At 41.9% G+C, this 25,601-nt stretch overlaps 1 protein-coding gene across 2 annotated transcripts in view; it reads right to left on the bottom strand.

The window, feature by feature from the left end:
- Positions 1-25,601, bottom strand: part of LOC118371989 (LHFPL tetraspan subfamily member 7 protein-like) — a 250,013-nt gene that overhangs the window by 135,587 nt on the left and 88,825 nt on the right. The gene's annotated exons all lie outside the window — the stretch shown is intronic.

Here is a 25,601-nt window from a genome sequence, read left to right as displayed (position 1 = left end):
GCTCATCTTTCTCAATGGTGTCAATAATTTCAGACATGGGTTGAAAAAAAGCAGCGAACTATCAATACAGTATGACACATCTAAAGTGATCACATTCATCACAACTATACAGTAGCTACAAACCATGACACTAACAAAGACAATTCATTATCCTACTGACTTACACATTCCTTTCAATTAAACGTTACTATGATGGGGTGGCATTACTCCATGATCAGCGGAACATTGAACAATTACATATGTGATGTATGAATAGTCTTGGCTGCCTCAGTCACTACATACATCCTCCTCTTGTTCCCCTTCCAAATGGTATGGTGCATAGAAGCACACACACACACACACACACACACACACACACACACACACACACACACACACACACACACACACACACACACACACACACACACACACACACAAAGGATAATTAGAGGGGATCCTACTAATCATAATGCACCAATTACAGAAGATTTTTGGAAGGCAGCTCTCACATATGCTATCATACCAATATAGATGTATATATACACATACTGTATAAGCCCTAAATTCACATGCTCAAAGGCATCTAAAAACAAGGAGGCTAATGCTAGCCAGAGGCTTCTGAAACTACCTAAATAACCCACATAGGTGCTAAAGAATACAGCCAAAGAAAGTATATTTGTAATTTGAGTTAACCATCCCTTTAACAACACATATCACAGTATCTTCAAAACACAGGTGATGAGTACTGTAGCGAGCCAAACAATCATGAAACACTTTTAGATTACCATTCACATGGCATCTCCTCAAATCAGAATGTCATAAATGACACTGATTCTCCCTGCAATCAGTGCATCCTTCACTGCCCCATCAGTAGAACACAAAACAGCCATCTTTTCAGCAGTTCTCTTGGGCAGTGAGAGAGGAGGAAAAAATACAGAAAAAGACAGACATAGAGAGTGAAAGAGAGAAAAAGAATGAGGAAAATAAGGAGCAAAGGGGAGAAAGTATAAGAAAGAGGAGGGAGCTGTGAGGAAGAGAGAAAGTGGAAATGGATTCTTCAAAGACAAAACTGTAATTTTCTTCTAACCATCTCCTTTGAGCCACATATAAAGTATTGTCCAGATAATTGGAGCCATGCTACACGTGCTTTTAGGAATTGACAGTGAAGTGAAATCATGAAGCCTCTCTCTCTCTCTCTCTCTCTCTCTGGGTTACCGGCCTTTTCAAAAGCTTTCCAGCTACAGCCTTTCAAACAACTTTACTTACAGCTGAATCGCTGGTCGACATGTTGCCATTGTGTGAAATCCTTTCCAGCATAATAAATACATTGATGGTTGCTTCTCAGAAACAAAAACGTCTCTGCGGCAAGAGCTCAATCTGAGGTTATGACAGGTTATCATTGCACTTCATAAAGAGAGACAGTCTTTTTCCAACCAACACCTCCTTCAGCCCACCAAACAACAAACATTTCAACAACAAAGCATTTCTACGCATCTTTTTGATAGTGAATATGCTTTCTAAGAAAACCAATGTAATAACACCCAATATAATGGTATATGCCTAACAAAATATATATCGTCTAGTTAAAGTCCTTTTCAGATCATGAATCTAATTGTGTGGGTCTGGGATAATACCCATGATCGCTATGTATCAATATAATAACACAATAACACATCACTCGGTCATACAAAGTGTCCATTTGATCTCTGGTGACCTCTAACAGATGACCTTTCAGCCATGGCACATCAAGGCTCTTTAAACCCCAGCTTTGTCCCATCAAGGTTGTCGTTGACAGCAGGGCTATTAGAGTTCCCCCGAGGCAGACTGGTGATGGGGGATTAGGATTAGAAACAAGATGTCTGTCAATCCAATCCTAGATTAGAGAATAATAAGGATTATCATAACTGAGGTCCACCACTCAGTCACAATGTATTTCTTTATTTTTATTTAACCAGGCAAGTCAGTTAAGAACAATTTCTTATTTACAAGGACGGCCTACCCCGGCCAAACCCTAACTAGGATGAAGCTGGGCCAATTGTACGCCACCCTATGGGATTCCCAATCATGGTCGGTTGTGAAAAAGCCTGGAATCGAACCACGGTCTATAGTGACGCCTCTAGCACTGAGATGCAGTGCCTTAGACAACTGCACCACTCGGAAGCAATGCTGAAGGAAGATACTGGGTGTGGAAACAATGTGCACTATGGTAAATAGCTCACCACTTGAGTTTTTCACACTTTATTGAACTTTTCTCCTTTTTAAATGTGCTTTCAAATGTTTTTGAAAGAGTGTATATATGTGTGAGTGTGCGCGGGTGTTGTGTGTGCATCCAGATGGAGAGTATGAGGGATTATAACGTGTGTGTGTGTGTGTGTGTGTGTGGCTGCAGGCTGTGACAGATTGAGACTGCTGAGCCACTGTGGTGGCTGATGACTCTCAGCGCCACTCCTGTTGCTTCAGCAGAGTGGGAGTTCAGCATCAAACACACAAACACACACACACCACACACCAGCATCAGACAGCACACACACACAGCCCCAGGCAAAAACAGAGGGATGGAGAGATTGAAAAAAAAAACATCACACACACACTTTCTGTTTTTACCAGTTTGTTGGCACAATAGAGGATTTGCATCAAATAGATGTTCTCTGCCTGCTAAACTCTGCCACTATTAAATTGGTTGTGACAGAGAGAAAGAGAGGCAATTTACAGCCAATTTCAACACATACTAACAACATCCTTCTTTGGAATGACTGAACTCAAGGACAACAAGCATAACTTTGTTCAGAGATTTGCAATTCTGTTAGAAAAGCTAGAGTCATTTTTTTTCTCTTATTCCAATCATAACAGTCTACTGCTCCTGATTCAAAAAACATAGAATCTTCAGAACTACGTGTTGCATATTCTCATTGAACTATGTGTTGCATATTCCCATTGAACTATGTGTTGCATATTCCCATTGGACTGTGTTGCATATTCCCATTGAACTATGTGTTGCATATTCCCATTGAACTATGTGTTGCATATTCCCATTGAACTATGTGTTGCATATTCCCATTGAACTATGTGTTGCATATTCCCATTGAACTATGTGTTGCATATTCCCATTGAACTATGTGTTGCATATTCCCATTGGACTGTGTTGCATATTCCCATTGGACTGTGTTGCATATTCCCATTGGACTGTGTTGCATATTCCCATTGGACTGTGTTGCATATTCCCATTGAACTGTGTTGCATATTCCCATTGAACTATGTGTTGCATATTCCCATTGAACTATGTGTTGCATATTCCCATTGGACTATGTGTTGCATATTCCCATTGGACTGTGTTGCATATTCCCATTGAACTATGTGTTGCATATTCCCATTGAACTGTGTCGCATATTCCCATTGAACTATGTGTTGCATATTCCCATTGAACTATGTGTTGCATATTCCCATTGAACTGTTGCATATTCCCATTGAACTATGTGTCGCATATTCCCATTGAACTATGTGTTGCATATTCCCATTGAACTGTGTTGCATATTCCCATTGAACTATGCATATTCCCATTGCATATTCCCATTGAACTATGTGCATATTCCCATTGAACTATGCATATTCCCATTGAACTATGTGTTGCATATTCCCATTGAACTATGTGTTGCATATTCCCATTGAACTATGTGTTGCATATTCCCATTGAACTATGTGTTGCATATTCCCATTGAACTGTGTTGCATATTCCCATTGAACTGTGTTGCATATTCCCATTGAACTATGTGTTGCATATTCCCATTGAACTATGTGTTGCATATTCCCATTGAACTATGTGTTGCATATTCCCATTGAACTGTGTTGCATATTCCCATTGGACTGTGTTGCATATTCCCATTGAACTATGTGTTGCATATTCCCATTGAACTATGTGTTGCATATTCCCATTGAACTATGTGTTGCATATTCCCATTGAACTGTGTTGCATATTCCCATTGGACTGTGTTGCATATTCCCATTGAACTGTGTTGCATATTCCCATTGAACTATGTGTTGCATATTCCCATTGAACTATGTGTTGCATATTCCCATTGAACTATGTGTTGCATATTCCCATTGAACTATGTGTTGCATATTCCCATTGGACTGTGTTGCATATTCCCATTGAACTGTGTTGCATATTCCCATTGAACTGTGTTGCATATTCCCATTGAACTGTGTTGCATATTCCCATTGAACTATGTGTTGCATATTCCCATTGAACTGTGTTGCATATTTGCATATTCCCATTGAACTATGTGTTGCATATTCCCATTGAACTATGTGTTGCATATTCCCATTGAACTATGTGTTGCATATTCCCATTGAATTGAACATATTCCCATTGAACTATGTGTTGCATATTCCCATTGAACTATGTGTTGCATATTCCCATTGAACTGTGTTGCATATTCCCATTGAACTGTGTTGCATATTCCCATTGAACTATGTGTTGCATATTCCCATTGAACTATGTGTTGCATATTCCCATTGAACTATGTGTTGCATATTCCCATTGAACTATGTGTTGCATATTCCCATTGAACTGTGTTGCATATTCCCATTGAACTGTGTTGCATATTCCCATTGAACTGTGTTGCATATTCCCATTGAACTATTCCCATTGTTGCATATTCCCATTGAACTATGTGTTGCATATTCCCATTGAACTATGTGTTGCATATTCCCATTGAACTATGTGTTGCATATTCCCATTGAACTATGTGTTGCATATTCCCATTGAACTGTGTTGCATATTCCCATTGAACTGTGTTGCATATTCCCATTGAACTATGTTGCATATTCCCATTGAACTGTGTTGCATATTGAACTGTGTTGCATATTCCCATTGAACTGTGTTGCATATTCCCATTGAACTGTGTTGCATATTCCCATTGAATGTGTTGCATATGTGTTGCATATTCCCATTGAACTATGTGTTGCATATTCCCATTGAACTATGTGTTGCATATTCCCATTGAACCATTGTGTTGCATATTCCCATTGAACTATGTGTTGCATATTCCCATTGAACTATGTGTTGCATATTCCCATTGAACTATGTGTTGCATATTCCCATTGAACTATGTGTTGCATATTCCCATTGAACTATGTGTTGTTGCATATTCCCATTGAACTGTGTTGCATATTCCCATTGAACTATGTGTTGCATATTCCCATTGAACTGTGTTGCATATTCCCATTGAACTGTGTTGCATATTCCCATTGATATTCCCATTGAACTGTGTTGCATATTCCCATTGAACTGTGTTGCATATTCCCATTGAACCATTGCATATTCCCATTGAACTGTGTTGCATATTCCCATTGAACTATGTGTTGCATATTCCCATTGAACTATGTGTTGCATATTCCCATTGAACTGTTGCATATGTGTTGCATATTCCCATTGAACTATGTGTTGCATATTCCCATTGAACATATTCCCATTGTGTTGCATATTCCCATTGAACTATGTGTTGCATATTCCCATTGAACTGTGTTGCATATTCCCATTGAACTATGTGTTGCATATTCTATGTGTTGCATATTCCCATTGAACTATGTGTTGCATATTCCCATTGAACTATGTGTTGCATATTCCCATTGAACTATGTGTTGCATATTCCCATTGAACTATGTGTTGCATATTCCCATTGAACTATGTGTTGCATATTCCCATTGAACTGTGTTGCATATTCCCATTGAACTATGTGTTGCATATTCCCATTGAACTATGTGTTGCATATTCCCATTGAACTATGTGTTGCATATTCCCATTGAACTATGTGTTGCATATTCCCATTGAACTATGTGTTGCATATTCCCATTGAACTATGTGTTGCATATTCCCATTGAACTATGTGTTGCATATTCCCATTGAACTGTGTTGCATATTCCCATTGAACTTGTGTTGCATATTCCCATTGAAGCATATTCCCATTGAACTATGTGTTGCATATTCCCATTGAACTATGTGTTGCATATTCCCATTGAACTATGTGTTGCATATTCCCATTGAACATGAACTATTCCCATTGAACTGTGTGCATATTCCCATTGAACTTTGCATATCCCATTGAACTGTGTTCCTATTGGCATATCCCATTGAACTATGTGTTGCATATTCCCATTATATGTGTTGCATATTCCCATTTATTGAACTATGTGTTGCATATTCCCATATGTGTTGCATATTCCCATTGGACTGTGTTGCATATTCCCATTGAACTGTGTTGCATATTCCCATTGAACTGTGTTGCATATTCCCATTGAACTATGTGTTGCATATTCCCATTGAACTGTGTTGCATATTCCCATTGAACTATGTGTTGCATATTCCCATTGAACTATGTGTTGCATATTCCCATTGAACTATGTGTTGCATATTCCCATTGAACTATGTGTTGCATATTCCCATTGGACTGTGTTGCATATTCCCATTGAACTGTGTTGCATATTCCCATTGAACTGTGTTGCATATTCCCATTGAACTATGTGTTGCATATTCCCATTGAACTATGTGTTGCATATTCCCATTGAACTATGTGTTGCATATTCCCATTGAACTATGTGTTGCATATTCCCATTGAACTATGTGTTGCATATTCCCATTGAACTATGTGTTGCATATTCCCATTGAACTATGTGTTGCATATTCCCATTGAACTGTGTTGCATATTCCCATTGAACTATGTGTTGCATATTCCCATTGAACTATGTGTTGCATATTCCCATTGAACTGTGTTGCATATTCCCATTGAACTATGTGTTGCATATTCCCATTGAACTATGTGTTGCATATTCCCATTGAACTATGTGTTGCATATTCCCATTGAACTATGTGTTGCATATTGTGTTGCATATTCCCATTGAACTGCATGTTGCATATTTGCATATTCCCATTGAACTGTGTTGCATATTCCCATTGAACTATTGTTGCATATTCCCATTGAACTGTGTTGCATATTCCCATTGAACTGTGTTGCATATTCCCATTGAACTATGTGTTGCATATTCCCATTGACTGTGTGTTGCATATTCCCATTGAACTATGTGTTGCATATTCCCATTGAACTGTGTTGCATATTCCCATTGAACTATGTGTTGCATATTCCCATTGAACTATGTGTTGCATATTCCCATTGAACTATGTGTTGCATATTCCCATTGAACTATGTGTTGCATATTCCCATTGGACTGTGTTGCATATCCCCATTGAACTGTATTGCATATTCCCATTGAACTATGTGTTGCATATTCCCATTGAACTGTGTTGCATATTCCCATTGAACTACGTGTTGCATATTCCCATTGAACTATGTGTCGCATATTCACATTTCGTCTTTCTGTATTCTGTGTAAAAAAAAGGGAACGTTTTTGATTGAATGTCCACTTTAGTGCTCTGACCTAACTGCTAGAGTAAACTCTTCCAACCATTTCAGTTTCAAAGGTCTTATTGACTCATCAGAGACAGCTCTATTCAGAAGTCCTCAGAGAACAGTATCCCCAGAAGAAGCCCAAATGAAAAATGTATGAGAAAGTACAGATTAAGCTCCTCTAAACACATAGATCTTTGCTTTCTCATTCTGGAATGTTCTCCCATTCTGATCTCATTCACTTCTCCTGAAAGGGTTTTCTCTCCAAACAAACTACAAAACAAACCTGAGCTCATCAGATCCGTTGAGTAGTACAGTCAAACGTGATGGGTGTGCTGAATACGTTTGACAGCCTGTTTTTCTCTTCTATGTGTAGTCTGTAGGCCCTGCTCTATTTACACTGACAGGTCTAGGTCCAATCCAGGGCATAGCAACCACAGCTAAACTTCTGTAAACAACAGGGAATGAACCAAACTCAAGAGACTAAAGTAAATCATTGCTGCATCAAGGGTTGTCAGAAAAGCACAAGGGTTCATAAATGCGTGTGTGTGTGTGCTTGCGTAGATGTCAAGGGTTGTCAAAAGCATTCTTACGCTGGATAAGGCAAGCACGCCAGGGCTGATGTTCCAGCAAGCTTGACACACCATTTGCCCTAATCGGTACTGAACTTCTATTTTTTACTTGATCGTGCTAAGAGACTCGAAGCTCTGAGAGATGGGCAAAAAAAGCCTGTTAGATTTGGTCATTTAATCTTACAGTAGTGACAACATTGCTGGTGATTGCGGATGCAATCCTCCTCTGCGTCCCACCCACCCATCAACAACACAACAGCATCATCAACAGGGGTGGGACCATGTCTTGTTAATTTTCCCAGTGGGAGGTTGTTCGTCTCATACAACGAGAACAGTGATCATCACCGTCCTAACCAGTCCATGAGTACCACTGGTGGAAAAAGTACCCAACTGTCATACTTGAGTAAAAGTAAAGATACCTTAATAGAAAATTACTCGAGTAAATGACTCGAGTAAATGTCACCCAGTAAAATAATATATTTCGGTAATCCAACCAGTTGAAAATATACATTGGTACTTAAAGTATATGATATCAGATCCGTTGTCATCTGAGACCTTATTACTGATGATAGAATGACATAAACTGTATCTTAGAAAGTCTACACATTCAAGTTATCAGACTCACATGGAATTGTTGTGCATTTTAAATGTTTAAATATGAAACTATTTGTAAAAAAGATTAAATGTAATTTTAGCTTCTAAATGAGAGAATTGTTTCCATAAGGTAAACTCTGTGAACAGACATTGGTTGTGAACTATGAAACATGCCATTCTCTCCCCTACTACATAAGCCCTTTACGAAAATTGTACATTTGTGTTCCCGAGGACGACGGTCCATATGTTAAAAGGGCTAATATCAAACTACAGAACTATGCCAACTTCAGCATGAGCTTAAAGTATGGCAACATGGTATGAACTTTGAACTTTTATTCACTAAAGAAGTGATACCTCCAAGCCGTTTAGTGAGCAGCAGCAGCTGTAAACGTGGGCTAGGAAAGGATGGACAAAGTATCTCTTCTACCATACACACGACGGTACTACAACGCATCCTTTCTACCAAACATTCTTCAGAGTACAGGAACATCTCTGTTGGGCAACGCGGCCTTCCATCTAGGACCAACCTATTGAAGCACAGCTCAGAGTAAATATTTCTTGCATTTTCCTTTTCCAAATGGGCGGTTATTTAGAATGCATAAGATTATTTAGGATAGCATAGCTTTACAAGGTCCAATCAGAGACCAAATTCCTTTGTTCCTCACTCTTCCCGTGCTTTCATTCAAAACCCAATCCCCTTTCTTTGTGTAACCAGCCGTCATATCTGTTCAGTCCGCTAGGGACGTTTTCTTTTATGACATAGTTAGTAATCAATGTATGACCCATCCTGTGTATGTGTAATTCTGTGTGATTGTTTTGGTATTTAGTAAATAAATAATTCAACCAAATTTTGTATTGCTGATTCAACTTGTTAGCCAGGGTTTGTGAAGATAACCAAGAACTCTACGACTTCAGATGAGACTGAATAAGGTGAAGATTAAGAATTGACTGCTATTGATGTAAAAGATTACCCAGTCTTTAAGAGTTTATTCTGAAGATATCAGCTCTATAAACATTCTTTCGTGGTGCCCCGACATTCTAGTTAATTACATTTACATGATTTGTTCAATCAGGTAATATTAATTACAGAGAAATAATTTTATAGAATAGCATGTCATATCACTTAATCCGGCATAGCAAAGACATGACACATACCAAGAACAATAACGATGTCACGCCTTGGTCTTAGTATTTTGTGTTTTCTTTAATTATTTGTTCAGGCCAGGGTGTGACATGGGTTTATTGTATTGTCATATTGGGGTTTTTGTAGGCATTGGGATTGTGGTTGATTAGGGGTGTGTCTAGTATAGGCTTGGCTGCCTGAGGCGGTTCTCAATCAGAGTCAGGTGATTCTTGTTGTCTCTGATGGGGAACCGTATTTAGGTAGCCTGGGTTTCACTTTGTATTTCGTGGGTGATTGTTCCTGTCTTTGTGTAGTGTTCACCAGATAGGCTGTATTAGGTTTCACGTTCCGTTTGTTGTTTTTGTATCTATAAGTTATTTCATGTATCGCTTTTTTCATTAAAGTCATGAGTAACCACCACGCTGCATTTCGGTCTGACTCTTTTTTTACAAACAAAGAACGCCGTTACAGAATCACCCACCACACACGGACCGAGCAGCGTGTTAACAGGTAGGAGCCAAAGGAGAGGCAACAGAAGCAGCTGCAGTGGGAGAGGCTGCACCACTTGGAGAATTGGACATGGGAGGAAGAACTGGACGTTAAAGGACCCTGGGCTCAGCCTGGTGAATATCGCCGCCCCAAGGAGGAACTAGAGGCGGCTAAAGCGGAGAGGCGCTGGTATGAGGAGGCAGCACGGCGACGTGGATGGAAGCCCGAAAAGCAGCCCAAAAAAGTATTGGGGGGGGGGGCTTACAGGGAGTATGGCTACGCCAGGTAGGAGACCTGCGCAAACTCCCTGTGCTTACCGGGGGGCTAGAGAGACCGGGCAGGCACCGTGTTATGCTATGGAGCGCACAGTGTTTCCAGTGCGGGTGCATAGCCCGGTGCGGTTCATACCAGCCCTTCGTATTGGCCGGGCTAGAGTGGGCATCGAGCCAGGTAAGGTTGGGCAGGCTCGGTGCTCAAGAGCTCCAGTGCGCCTGCACGGTCCGGTCTATCCAGAGCCACCTCCACACACCAGTCCTCCGGTAGCAGCTCCCCGCACCAGGCTTCCTGTGCGTGTCCTCGCTCCAGTATCACCAGTGCCAGCACCACGCATCAGGCCTACAGTGCGCCTCGCCTCTCCTGTGCTGTCGGAGTCTCCTGTCTGTTCAGCGCTATCAGAGCCTTCCTTCCCTCCTGCGCTGTCGGAGTCTCCCGCCTGTTCAGCGCTATCAGAGCCTTCCTCCTCTACAGCGCTGCTGGAGTCTCCTGTCTGTTCAGCGCTATCAGAGCCTTTCTCCTCTCCTGCGCTGCCGGAGCCTCCTGCCTGTTCGGAGCAGCCTGAGCTGTCAGTCTGCATGAAGCAGCCAGAGCTGTCAGTCTGCATGAAGCAGCCAGAGCTGTCAGTCTGCATGAAGCAGCCAGAGCTGTCAGTCTGCATGAAGCAGCCAGAGCTGTCAGTCTGCATGAAGCAGCCAGAGCTGTCAGTCTGCATGAAGCAGCCAGAGCTGTCAGTCTGCATGAAGCAGCCAGAGCTGTCAGTCTGCATGAAGCAGCCAGAGCTGTCAGTCTGCATGAAGCAGCCAGAGCTGTCAGTCTGCAAAGAGCTGCCAGTCTGCAAGGAGCTGTCAGTCTGCAAGGAGCTGTCAGTCTGCAAGGAGCTGTCAGTCTGCAAGGAGCTGCCAGTCTGCAAGGAGCTGCCAGTCTGCAGGGTGCTGTCAGCCTGCATGGAGCAGTCAGAGCTGTCAGTCTGTATGAAGCAGCCAGAGCTGTCAGTCTGCATGAAGCAGCCAGAGCTGTCAGTCTGTATGAAGCAGCCAGAGCTGTCAGTCTGTATGAAGCAGCCAGAGCTGTCAGTCTGCATGAAGCAGCCAGAGCTGTCAGTCTGCAAAGAGCTGCCAGTCTGCAAGGAGCTGTCTGTCTGCATAGAGCAGCTAGATCCGCCAGTCAGCCATGATCTTCTAGATCTGCCAGTCAATCTTCTAGATCTGCCAGTCTCTCTCTTCACTCACGTTCAACACATTTGACCCATGGTAGACGTTTCAGACAGTAACCCTGTTCAGTTCTGAAAGGGTATGAACCAACCAGGAATAGAACAGTACTTATGTACTGCTGCTGTCATAGAGAGAGCACCATGCACAGCGAGAAAGGAAAATAAGATGAGAGATGACACCTTCATTCCTTTCATCACATTGCGCAGCGCAGTCATCCTCCCAGACAACTAGTTTTAGATGGTTGTAGACCTGATCACAGGTATCAGTAAAAGTATCAACCCCATCAGCAGATCAATCAGTATGAACAGCATGAGCACCCAGCCCAAGGTGGATGAGTCCATTAGCAGATGGGTAGGGGGTTCTCTGTGTGTGCGAGAGTGGTGCACGTTGAAACAGCAGGTTGGCATTTATTGAGATGACTCATGTACTTAAGGCAACTCTGCAGTGGTCACTAGCTGGCACAGCCACAAAGTAATACAATCTAACCCTAACTTTAAATTATAAACATCTAGTGGAAACTGCTCAGTTCTGCCTCCGGAGCAAGACTCATGACAATAAAGGTCAACCTGCATTCTAACAGTGTGGTAGATTACAAATCACTGTGTGTGTGGTGTGTGTGTGTGTCTGTACCAACCCTTCAATAGCAGACACGTCACCCGTGATACAAGTCAGTATGGTGGGTTGGCAAGCCATGTCTGAGGACATTGGGAGATGATGTGGAAACCGGCCACTAGGGGCAACAGTGAACATTATTACCTTCAAGGAGTTTTCGGTTTCGCTATGGCGTTGTAGGCGGGGATGGCGGATGGGCGAAAGCCTCTGATTCCAAAGGTTGCAAGTTTGAATCCAGCGATAGAAAGTTATATTTTTTATTATTGTTTTAAACCTATCCCAAACCTAACCTTAGAAATCTGGAGTTAATGCCTAAACTGAACCTTAAACACTTCTAAATTTGACGTTTGTGAAATATGGATGAACGTCTGACATGAGACTGTGAGAGCTAGTTGTCAACAGAGTTTACATTATGTCCATGCTTGTTCAAGTGGCATGGAAAAAGAGGGTTCCCCAGTGAAAGCATCAATCGTCTGAGGACAGATTCCATTACCAGGTTGATGGAAGACATCACAGTAGAAGATTGATTAAACCAAGGGATCCTCCCATTGGGAGGAGATGAGAGTTGTTGGGTGAGTTAACTAGAATAACATGCTATAAGGTTGTGATGTGGAACTGAGGTATTGTATTGTCCACAGTTGAGTAGGTTTACAAAAGAGTTGCAGTAATGGAGCGCGGCCAGCAATGGAATATTATTTTTCTATGTTTTATTTCACCTTTATTTAACCAGGTAGGCCAGTTGAGAACAAGTTCTCATTTACAACTGCGACCTGGCCAAGATAAAGCATAGCAGTGCGACAAAAACAATACAGAGTTACACATGGAATAAAGAAATGTACAGTCAATGACACAATTGGGAAAAAAAGCATGTGCAAATGAGATAAGATTAGGGAGGTAAAGGCAATAAATAGGCCGTAGTGGCGAAGTAATTACAATTTAGCTATTAAACACTGGAGTGCAGAAGATGAATGTGCAAGTAGAGATACTGGGGTACAAAGGAGAAAAAAATAATAAAAATAAGTAACAATATGGGGATAAGGTAGTTGTATGAGCAATTTACAGATGGGCTATGTATAGATGCAGTGAGTGTGAGCTGCTCTGACAGCTGATGCTTAAATTTAGTGAGGGAGATAGGAGTCTCCAGCTTCAGGGATTTTCGCAATTCGTTCCAGTCATTGGTAGCAGAGAACTGGAAGGAAAGGCGGCCAAATGATGAATAGGCTTTGGGGGTGACCAGTGAAATATACCTGCTGGAGCGCGTGCAACAGGTGTGTGCTGCTATGGTGACCAGTGAGCTGAGATAAGGCGGAGCTTTACCTAGCAAAGACTTATAGATGACCTGGAGCCAGTGGGTTTGGTGACGAATATGAAGCAATGGCCAGCCAACGAGAGCGTACAGGTCGCAGTGGTGGGTGGTATATGGGGCTTTGGTGACAAAATGGATGGCACTGTGATATATTGCATCCAATTTGCTGAGTAGAGTGTTGGAGGCTATTTTAAAAATGACATCGCCGAAGTCAAGGATCGGTAGGATAGTCAGTTTTACGAGGGTATGTTTGGCAGCATGAGTGAAAGAGGCTTTGTTGGAAATATCAGCTCAGCATTCTGTGTTTATTGTTCATAAAGGTACATGCATGCGTGTGCGCAGAGGCATGCCTGAGTATATGCAATCTGTCTGCATGTGTCTGAATGTGAACATACCAGTGTGGGGGTGTTATGATGTGAAGGTAGAGTGTGTGTGGTGCTTAGGGGAGACAGGAATGTAGAGAGGGGGTTGTAGCGTGCTTCTGTGTGTGTACCGTCTTTATCTTGTCAAACACAGAGCTGTATCTCTGTCTCAGAGCACAGCGGAGCGCTGCATCAATACAATATCCTGCAGAGACTCTCTCTCAACGCCTCAGAAGCAAACGCATAACACACAGGCCTACCCATTCCGTTAAAAAATAAAGCACACACACAACCAAAAACACCCCATTAAAATGCCTCAGAAGCAAACACAGGCCTACCCATTCTGTTAAAAATAACACACATACCACACACAGGCCTACCCATTCTGTTAAAAATAACACACATACCACACACAGGCCTACCCATTCTGTTAAAAATAACACACATACCACACACAGGCCTACCCATTCTGTTAAAACACATGCAGCCTCCACCAGAGACCACCCCATAGCTTTTATCAACACCTGCCATTACCTGCCAGACATCTTTCAATGCAGGAAGTCAGTCAGTCAGACAGTCAGTCATTCAGTCAGTTAGTTAGTCAGTCAGTCCAGTCCAGTCAGTCAGGCTGCCTTCCCCTGGGCTGTCTTCCTGGAGCACTGTTTTTAATTCACTTAGCAGAGGGAACACATCAATTTAGCTTATGGTAATGAGATGCTCAGGAGACCTACCAATAGGACACTGATGGAGAAAGCCTGGGTGATCCATCACTCTGGGTGTGTGTGTGTGGGGGTGTGTGGGTGTGCATTTGTGGATGTGTGCAGATGGATTTAACCACAAGAGGAAAGTAGAGAATGAAGTGTACAAAGCAACACCTAAAAAAGTACATCACCAACAGTAGACTTAACTGTTTCATGGCTGGGTGACCAATGGGAAGAGCTAAACAGAGACCTAACACATTTTAACATGTCCAATCACACAGTCCCTCTGATGAGTCATATCTACTGTATGTTCTCATCTACCACTCACAGCCCACTTCAGGAAACTGATAGGAACCAGGCCACAGCTTAAACTCACACGCACAAGAGCGTACACACACAAACACACACATAAATATTATGTTGATGCAGATGGAAGAAATGTGAATCAGGATGACTGACAGGCCTGATGGTGCGGGGCTACATTGTAGGAAGCTAGGTTTGTCTATGTCATCTTTGAGAGCATTGAGTGGGCGACATTGACTCCAGCCAATCAGCATTGAGGCCTGACTGTAACTTGGCAAAATGAAAAAGCCGAGAGGCCCTCAGAGATGAAGCACTCATGTAATATTCATGGGCAACGGGCTGAGTGTGCGTGTGTGCGTGCGTGTGCGCATGTGTGCGTGTGTGTAAGAGGGCTTTCATAGTCAGATGAGAGTATGAGGAGAAGGAAGAAAAGGAAGAGAGTGAGAGGAGATCAGAAACAAGAACAGTCATTCGTTTTTGTACCTTACACCTCTCTGCTTTAAACCTCCTCTTTTAATCAAGGAAAATAATTCAATCCAGCCACCACATTTAAAATGAAAGAAGAAGAATCAGAAAATAAAGCAGAGCATCCTTAGAAATATCTGCTGATTCCAAGAGGACATTAAAGATTTAAAGCTTGCTCCCTCTCTCGCGCTCTCTCTCCCTCCCATCCCACCCCCTCTCTCTCCCTACCCCTCTCTCTCACTCACACTCCCCCTCCCCTCTCATGGCCACTCTCCCCCACCCCTCTCTCTTCCTCTTCCTCTCCCTTCCCCACCCGTCACTCCCCCACCCCTCTCCCTCATTCCCCCACCCCTCTCTCTCCCTCTCACGCCCCCACCCCTCTCACTCCCCTTCTCCCCCTCTCACTCCCCCTCCCCCACGCCTCTCTCTTCCTCTCACTCCCCTTCTCCCCACATCTCTCTCTCCCCCACCCCTCTGTCTGCGACACCATCTGATATTCATAAGTCTGTGCAATGACACGACTCAGCAATGTGCTGCTTCCCCCACTTTGATAGTGTGTACATGTGCAATTCACTTGAAGCACATTGAGCTGCATATAGAAACAGAGTGACTAGACAACACAGAACTGTATTTCTCAGTAAAATAAAGAGAAAATGAGAGCCTGGTCTCATAGACTAGACGTAGCATAGTAAACATAAACCCGGGACACTCAAATTAGTATGATTTGTTACGTTTGGTATGGTTACACAAGACAGAAGGTTAGTTAAGGCAAAAACTAAAGTTGGGGAGTTGGTTGGGCTGGATAGGTAACCGTACAACACGAACATCTAGAAACCCAAAGGTTGCGTGTTCGAATCTCATCACGGAAAACTTTTGCATTTCAGCTAATTAGCGACGACTTACTACTTTTTAGTTACTTTGCAATTACTTAGCATGTTAGTTAACCCTTCCCCTAACCATAAACTTACACCTTTAACCTAAATCCTAACCCTCACCTCTAACACAAAACTCTAGCTAAGCTAACATTACAATTTGTAACATATCATACGTTTTATAAATTCTTAACATATTTTTCGAATTGCAAATTAGTAGCATATCATACAAAATGGATGATGGACATCCACAAATGAATACATAAGATACGAATGGTCACATAACAAACTAAGTGGCTTTACGTTTACTATGCTATGTCTACCCCTGAGTCCAGGTTGAAAATGATGGTTTCTCTCAAAAAACAACATTAAAGTAATGTAAAGATTAAACATATTGAACAGTGGTTGAAGCCAAGACGTCCACAAAGCTAGTGCTCCCGAGTGGATTAAACACAGATGAATCAGGAGGCATGACAGCACATTCTTAATGACTGTGCAGCTTTAATTGGCTGGCAGACCAATTAGTAGTGTGCTAAATGTACAGTATCTGTGTATGTGAAATACACCAGTGTCCATCAATACCCAACATCAAACAGATACTGTACAGGAGCAGTCCAGCCACTGAGGGGAGGAAACACGCACAGCAAGAAATAGAGAAATATCCATGGTTTGAAAGAGAGAGAATATATTTTAAGCATTTTTCACTGTGACGAGTAGAAGCTCTGGGGCACCAGTAGAGAGACATGACAGGGGACCAACCATATTACAATCAACAGCCAACGCAAATGGATCTCTGATTATACAGAGAGTGAGTGACACATGCTTGGAAGATACATACAAAGACGCACACACACACCCTCATAACTCTGGAGGACACACATCCCTGATTGATGTCTACTGTCACAGGTGAAAGGTCATTTTGTCAGCATCACACACAGCAGCTAAACTGGGTCAAGTTCTGCCAACCTGCAGAGGGAAACAAATGGGAACACCAATGGAAAAAACACGACTGGACTGGAGCTGCAGTTCAGTCATTGCAGATAGCAGTGTTTTCCACACTGCACTTTCAGAAGTATGTTTGATTTGAAAAGCAGCATGCCCCACATCGGAGGGAGTTGACAATTTATTTAGATATTGGCAGCAGAGGAGGCTGGTGGGAGGAGCTATTGGAGGACGGGCTCATTGTAATGGCTGAAATTGAATAAATGGAATCGTGTCAAACATGTGGTTTCTATACATTTTATGTTTTTTTTATACCAATCCATGTATTCTCTTCTAGCTATTACAACGAGCCTGTCCTCCTATAGCTCCTCTCATCAGCCTCCTCTGATTGGCAGTTATTATAACCTATAGATTGGGTCCTGGTCTGGTCACAACCTCCTGGCCCCAATACTTGCTACAGCTACAAAAAATATTTGCTTTGCCTGTGGGAATGAACTTTGGACCCTGCGCTAACTGATTTAATATGCACAGTTATTATGTATATTAATATAATATACAAAGTTAAACTGCTTAACTAAGCATCTTGCTGGCTGACTTATTTTCAGAACAATTCAAAATGTTAGTCTCTAAAATTGCATTTATGTTGTAAAGGCCACTGGTAATGAAAGATGTTCTCCCTGTCTCCTCTGGTAAGGATGTACGGAATGTTGTGTTCTCCTTATAATGAGAGGATTAGAGAGAACGAGCTGGAAAAAGAGAGAGTTGGAGAGGGAGTGAGAGAGAGTTGAGAGAGAGAGAGAGTTGAAAAAGGAGAACCGCATTCAGATCTCTGTTACCACCCTGGGCTTGCTCCTGGGTAGATAAAATGTAGCACTCCAAAGGCATGCTGAAAATAGTATGGTAGATATGTTCCAAAGAGGCACAGAAAATAATCTCAACAGACAGGTCCTCAAACAATATTATGTGTGCTACAGTTAGGACAAGGAGTGACAGGTTTTACTAGAAGGTATTTTCTTTACTATCACTATCTTCGATTCCAACCATCCCGATGTTGGTGAACAGTGCATTCCATCTTTTCTGTAGTACATTCTAACTGAAACACCACTGTGATGATTGACAGCTGGCACATGTTCATTATACACATTGGCACTGATGAAGCCAGCGGTAACGACAGCATCATCAAGCACAGGTGCAGCTCAGCTGTAAACCACATGGGCCTCAAGTGCATGTGCGCACATCACACACACACACACACACACACACACACACACACACACACACACACACACTCCATAGCAGTGCTGCTGTTCTGCAGAGTTTAATAGAAGTAGTTGTGATATTTTGATATTCACGTTTGAGAGGACATCTGCATAGCAGCTCTGCCCAGGGGAGGGTTGATACAGCAGGCTGCTGCCTCCTCAGCACTATCACACAGGAACACAATAAAATGGTGTGTGTGTGTGTGAGAAACGCCTGGAAATATGAATCTGATAGCGGAGGTTAACTTTGTATTACAGTTGAGAATGACGCTCTAACTGATGAATCAAATGCTCTTGGATTCTGTTATTTTTGGTTGGGTGCTTGTATGAGTCAAAAACAAACAAGTGAAATGTACCGAAAGCTTTTTATTCAATTATATGATATTCCACATCGCTGTTTTGTGGTAAATACAGTATGCTACCCAAGGCAAATGTAATTACATCATGCCTGTATCCGTGACTGCCTGTGGCGCCAACAGAGTGTGACGTGTCTTCAGTGTTGAACAAAAGAACCACACAGTCACTGTTCTGTCACAATACTCTCTTCACCTGACATGAGCTTGTCTTTCCCATGGAGCTGCATTGAAATGACTGATTAGAATAATGAGGAGGTCTAAAAAGCATGAGCGTGACAGGCAAAGATAAGAGACCCGTATAGTGATTGGGAAAAAACATTCCTGAGAATGTGCGAGTGTATGTATAAGAGCGGGTGGCATCCTCAGTTTACCCAGCTTTCCACTGCCTTACTGTGAAACCAGTGGAGGCTCCTCAGAGGAGGAAGGGGAGGACTATCCTCAGTAAATTTAATAGAAAATTACAATTGTAAAACATTAAAAAAGTTAGCCTTTTTAGATAAAACTATACTAAATATAATCACGTCACCAAATAATTGATTAAAACACAATGTTATGTAAAAAAGGTATACAGTAGGCTCATGGTAGCAACATGGCGTAAGCAGAGGACATCTTCTGTCCTCCCCTGGGTACATTGACTTCAATACACAACCTAGGAGGCTCATGGTTCTCACCCCCTTCCATAGACTTACACAGTAATTATGACAAATTCCAGAGAACGTCCTCCAGCCTATCAGAGCTCTTTCAGCTTTCAACTGACATGTTGTCCACCCAATCAAAGGATCAGGGAATTATCTAGTATTGAAAGCATAAGCTACAGCAAGCACTGCAGTGTATAACACGTGGTGAGTAGTTGACTCAGAGAGAAAGACAATAGTTTAACAATTTTTTATAAATACATTTCTTCCAAAATGAAGGAGAAGCAAGAGAGAAAGTCATTTTTTTCAGTTTCACTTACTTAGCTAGCAAATGCAGCTAGATAGTTTAGCCTACTGAAACACCCTGCTCAAACAGAGGGATGCTATGTTAGCTAGCTGGCCAACACAACACTGGAACTCTTCCTAGTCATGGTAAGCTTTTTGTATTAATAATTTCTTGCCACAGGGGCCCGCCGGTGTAACTGCTTACTGACTGTACATTGTAACATTACTGCATGATTGTAGCGGTTTTACTAACGCGTTAGTTCTATTAGCTATGTTACTTTACCTAATATTTTTCGCCTGGTCACATACAGCTGATGTGTTGTGCATTGAAGTCCACAGGTGAAGGGAAGAGGTGAGAGGAGGAGAGAGCATAGATACGACAAGGAATACAAAGTGGCTTCTATGAAAGTTAACTGTGTTTACGCATGATCAGGGGTGTATTCATTCCCCCGATTCTGTTAGAAAATGTTTCTTAATGGAAGCAAATGGAACCAAAAGGGGGTAAACATACCTGAATTTGTCCAATAGAAACTCTTGTTTGCAACTGTTGGACTAATGATTACACCCTATATCAACTAGATGCAGCTAGATGCAGAGTGTGTAAGGCGGTATTAAATGTCACTGTCTTTCCATGTGTCACTGTCTGTGACCTCAAATTTATCTGTCAACCTGTGTGCACCTACGTTGTAAACTTTCATGCTTGAGTCATCCAGTATGCCGTAATAGAAATAAGGCCATGCTCATGAAAAAAACATACGGTTCCAGCATACACACACACAGGTCACAAAGCCGTCCTAAGCCCACTAAGAGAAACAGCCCAATAAAATATGCACCCTCGCAAATAAAATATGCCCCTCCATGTTCCGTTAAAACATTCAGACTGCTAGCCACGTGCTACACTATACACTCCACCATGTAGCGGCACGGGGGGAAAGAAGAACCCTGAACCTCAGCAGCACCGAATGGAAGCACTGTGCTGCGTTGAGCCAGCGAAGGTTGAGCGAGTTCAAAGTCTAATCCTGGACTTCACCCATGGGAGTTCAGAGCTGGGAAAGGACAAAGAGCAGGGCTGTTTTATGTCTAAAAAGCCTTTTCTAGTTCTGCTGCATGTGTGTGTGTGTGTGTGAGGATGAGAGCACACACTCTGGAGGAATCAAGGCTTTAGCGAGTGAGGGGAGCTAAATCCTCTAACACATGCACACAAGCAAATGCACGAATACACTAGGCTACCATTGTCTTAAAAGCTATTGTTCAATTATTTCTTATTAACAGTCTACAAATGAACGCCTTCTTAAAACAGTGTTAATTTGCACAGCATAATGAAGCCATTGTTCCCACTGTAGTGTTATCTGTCCATGGATGCCTTTTGATATCGTTCTTCCATCATACACACATGCACACACACGCGCAGCAGGCCTCGACTTTGTCAATATAGATTTAGGTTGCAATCTAACCTGACTAATGAATATAGCCACTAATTAGCCTGTGTTAAATACCACTTCCCTGACTATACTTCTAGCTATTAGTCGATAATCCAATGGCTCATTGGCTAAAAATCAATGCTGTTGTGCTGAGGCTAAGTGAATGAGAAGGGAAAAGCAAACAAACATTTTCTCATAATTTCAAACTAGAAGTATATCTAATCTTAGTGAGATAATCAGGGAGGAAAGTAAGTACTAAAACTGAGAGTTGTAAGACTTGTTCATTTCTAAACTTCCTGAACTCCACGGTGCGGCTAGAAAAGACTTGATGTTTTCAAAAGGGCTTTCTGCAGAAAATCCAGGAGCATTTCCAAAGAATGAGTCTGAAAAGCCCAGTCTGAAAAGCCCAGTCTGAAAAGCCCAGTCTGAAAAGCCCAGTCTGAAAAGCCCAGTCTGAAAAGCCCAGTCTGAAAAGGGGTGTTGTTGTTTCAGGGGCTTTTTTCTCAAGAGTTGGATATGTTTGAGGATAGGAAATAATAGCAGTGCTTAGTCAGTCCTTTCTCTTCTCTCGTTCTACAGAATATCCTTTATAGTTTACTGGATGTCGTGGGAGTGTTGCGGGAGTGTCAGAGTTGTTGGTTAGAGCAGTTTGTGCTCTTCAGATATCAAAACATCTCACACTTTGATAAACACATAACTACACACAAACACACAGGAACGGACACACGTGCACACTCAATACAGTGTGTGGAGGGCCTATGCACCAGGGTGGTGGGCAGCAGCTAGGACTGGTTAGTTTACCTGGCTGGCGTCGTGTGTATACATCACATTATACCCTAGCATCATATCACCAGCAACGCTTAAGCTTAGTTTTATGATGCTACTTCCCTATTTGAATAAAAGCAAAGTCCTGATAGTCCCCCTGAACCAATGACCTGTGTTAAGGGGCAGTAATTATCTTTTTACGGCCACCTTTAGATCTCCCCGGTGCCCTCCTCGTATCACTACGCCAGAGCAACACTTCACTCCACCACCGCAACCCGTAACCTAGCAACGGCCCACTGAAGGCCTGAAGAGCAGCAGCTTCCGTTTGGTTTTGTGTGAGTGTTGTGCCTTGGCAACAAAGTGAGCTCCTCTTCACTTCAGATGATAGGCAGCTTTATCTGTATGTAGCTTGTAAATATCTGTGTACTGGATTAATACCTATAGAGAACACTAAAGGGCATTTCCATGTAAAAGCACCTATGAGCACAAACATGTGAAGTTCATAGGAGCATGTCAAATCTGGTGTCAAATGAAAGCAAAGAGTCTATAGTTTTTTTAATTAAGTCAGATACAGTTTTTTTTTACCTTTTTCCATCCTACAAATTAGGAATAAGTAAAGACGTTGACTTCTGGTCAAACAGCTGGAAAAGGTGTCTTAGAAAACATCTAGCAGAAATAGTCCTAAAAGGTATTAAAAATGCATCAAATCACATTAATGTTGATATAAAGACACCTGCCAACTAATATGAACATTTTGTTTTGCAGAAATTATTTGCCATCTGTAAGTTTAATAAATATTGCCTAGTGTCTTGTCATTTTGTTACCAAAAACCCACATATCTTTAAGATATTTCTTTATTTCTCTCCCTCATGAGGGAGGATAATGAAAGATCACAGCATGAACAAGTAAAGGTATGCCTACCAATTAGTTGTATTGTTTTTACTGATATCTATTTAGTTTATTATTTATTAAATTATTAAAATGTGCCCTTCTGTTATCAAATCAGAAACATAATGACCAAAAAATCTGCAACAGAATGACTGCAACTGTATTGGCTACAATGGGAGCTCATTTGCTACTGTCCTCTCTTCCACTGGCATACTGTTATGTTCAGCTCATAACTGTTTTCTTTCTCTTTCTGTCACATGGTGGTCAAAGCAAGAGTGTGAAAACAGTCTGGAAAACCACTCACTCTCTCTCTCAAGTTAATGTCAACTCTCCCATGAACCCCCTCTCGTTCCATTTACTGTAACCAGCCCTCTCACCCACTGAGCACCAGCCAACACCAGACGTCCATGGACGTTGAAAAGTGGTTGAAGGTCAGTCCAAATCTGAACCAATCATAGACGTCTGTTTCACAAAATTTGGACAGAACAGTACAATACAGTAGAGCGCAGTGCAGTACAGTAGAGGAAACAACAGTAGAGAACAGGTGCACAGTAAAGTGTACTTTAGTACAGTAGAGCACACTAAAGTAAAGTACAGTATAATTTACTTGATGTACTATACTTTACTCTACTGAACTCCACTGTACTTTACTGTAATGTACTGTGCTCTACTGTTCTGTACTGTGCTATCCAAATATGCGAAATATACGTCTATGAGTGGTACATATTTTGTTCCAGTCCAGACCAACCAAATTGAAGAGAATGACATTCATACTTATGCATTTCTGTATAGCACAGATTATGGACCCATGAAGTCAATATGTTACAATAATTCTGGTACTAGGTGTTAATCCATTTCACTTACTGTACTTCCATAACCAAAATAGATTTTTTCAAACTCAAGGTGTCATATCATACCTGACAATTCATTCTTTCTGCAGACATCTTTGAATCTTAATTCGGAGTAGATATTTAACAGAGTTCTTTGGAAAAATGTGGTCTCGTAAAAAAACAGAGGGAGATTTGACTGTTTTTCTGTTACCAAACTGTAGATCTGCACTGTTCTTCAAGTAAATGTGTTTCAGTAAAGTTTTCACTGGAAACTGTTAAAAGTAGACATTGTGTTGTATGGTCTGTTCAACTTTGCAATCAATGTATTTGGTTTGGCAAACTTTTAAAGTGAAAAATCAGAGTCTCAGCGTCATTCTATGGAATTGCTCTACAGATGAAGATATAGCCTATCTAGATCACCAAATAAGGCCCAAGCAGAGAAATGGGAGAAATAATAACTTATGGGACCAAGGGACTTCATTCATAACTCTCTTATAATTCACCTTGACTTGTATATCAGCCGTTGAGTAGACAACGCTATTTACCGTGTAGGTCAGGGGTGCTCAAATATTTAGGTTTGGTGGGCCAAAATATAATCTGATTGGTGGGCCACTCGCCAAACAAATAGGCATTATCTATTTAGAAATACAACAGGTAAACAATATCTGTTTAGTAAGCAATCATAAAATCACACTTCCAAAAATCTAATTGTAGCTATATAACTGGACACCTAACAACAGACTCTGATTACCAGTATTAAAGATGTATTAAAAAACAGTGGCACAGAAACGGCAACCAAGTTTCTACTTTCATAAGGCTAATAACTGGAATATGTTTCAAATTACTTGAATATGGGAAAGGTGTAACAATTTGTATTTGCAGCAGTAAGTAACTGAAATGCATCAGAAATTCCAGGAAAACATGAGGGAAGCTAATCAGGCAAAAGCGCCTCTAGCCTAGTCGGGGCCCGAAGAGAGATTTTGGTTAGATACATTTTTGGGCTGAGTTAAAGAACATTATCAGCAATTCCACAAATTGTGTCATGACGTGAAGCATTGTTTCGTAGTTTTAAAGCAAATTTCTTGCAATTCTACACATTTTGTCATGACTTATACCATGTTCATATGATATCTGATTGAGAGTGACAAAAAAAAATATGGAGGTTAGAGCCCACGTGCGTGCCAGGTTGGTAATTTGTACTACAAGGTTTAGATAGAGATATCCCTCTAGTGGTGTGGGGGCTGTGCTTTGGCAAGTGGGTGGGGTTATATCCTGCCTGTTTGGCCCTGTCCAGGGGTATCATTGGATGGGGCCACAGTGTCTCCTGACCCCTCCTGTCTCAGCCTCCAGTATTTATGCTGCAATAGTTTATGTGTCGGGGGGCTAGGGTCAATCTGTTATATCTGGAGTACTTCTCCTGTCTTATCCGGTGTCCTGTGTGAATTTAAGTATGCTCTCTCTAATTCTCTCTTTCTTTCTTTCTCTCTCTCGGTCCTAGGGCTCAGGTCCTCCATGCCTCAGGACTACCTGGCATGATGACTCCTTGCTGTCCCCAGTCCACCTGGCCGTGCTGCTGCTCCAGGTTCAACTGTTCTGCCTCCGGCTATGGAACCCTGACCTGTTCACCGGACGTGCTACCTGTCCCAGACCTGCTGTTTTCAACTCTCTGGAGACAGCAGGAGCGGTAGAGATACTCTTAATGATCGGCTATGAAAAGCCAACTGACATTTACTCCTGAGGTGCTGACTTGCTGCACCCTCAACAACTACTGTGCTTATTATTATTTGACCATGCTGGTCATTTATGAACATTTGAACATCTTGGCCATGTTTTGTTATAATCTCCACCCAGCACAGCCAGAATAGGACTGGCCACCCCTCATAGCCTGGTTCCTCTCTAGGGTTCTTCCTAGGTTTTCGCCTTTCTAGGGAGTTTTTCCTAGCCACCGTGCT

Source organism: Oncorhynchus keta, chromosome 12 (assembly GCF_023373465.1).
Source record: "Oncorhynchus keta strain PuntledgeMale-10-30-2019 chromosome 12, Oket_V2, whole genome shotgun sequence".
Taxonomy (NCBI): domain Eukaryota; kingdom Metazoa; phylum Chordata; class Actinopteri; order Salmoniformes; family Salmonidae; genus Oncorhynchus; species Oncorhynchus keta.
The sequence above is the reverse complement of the archived record's forward strand: the minus strand, read 5'-3'. Positions and strand labels throughout refer to the sequence as shown.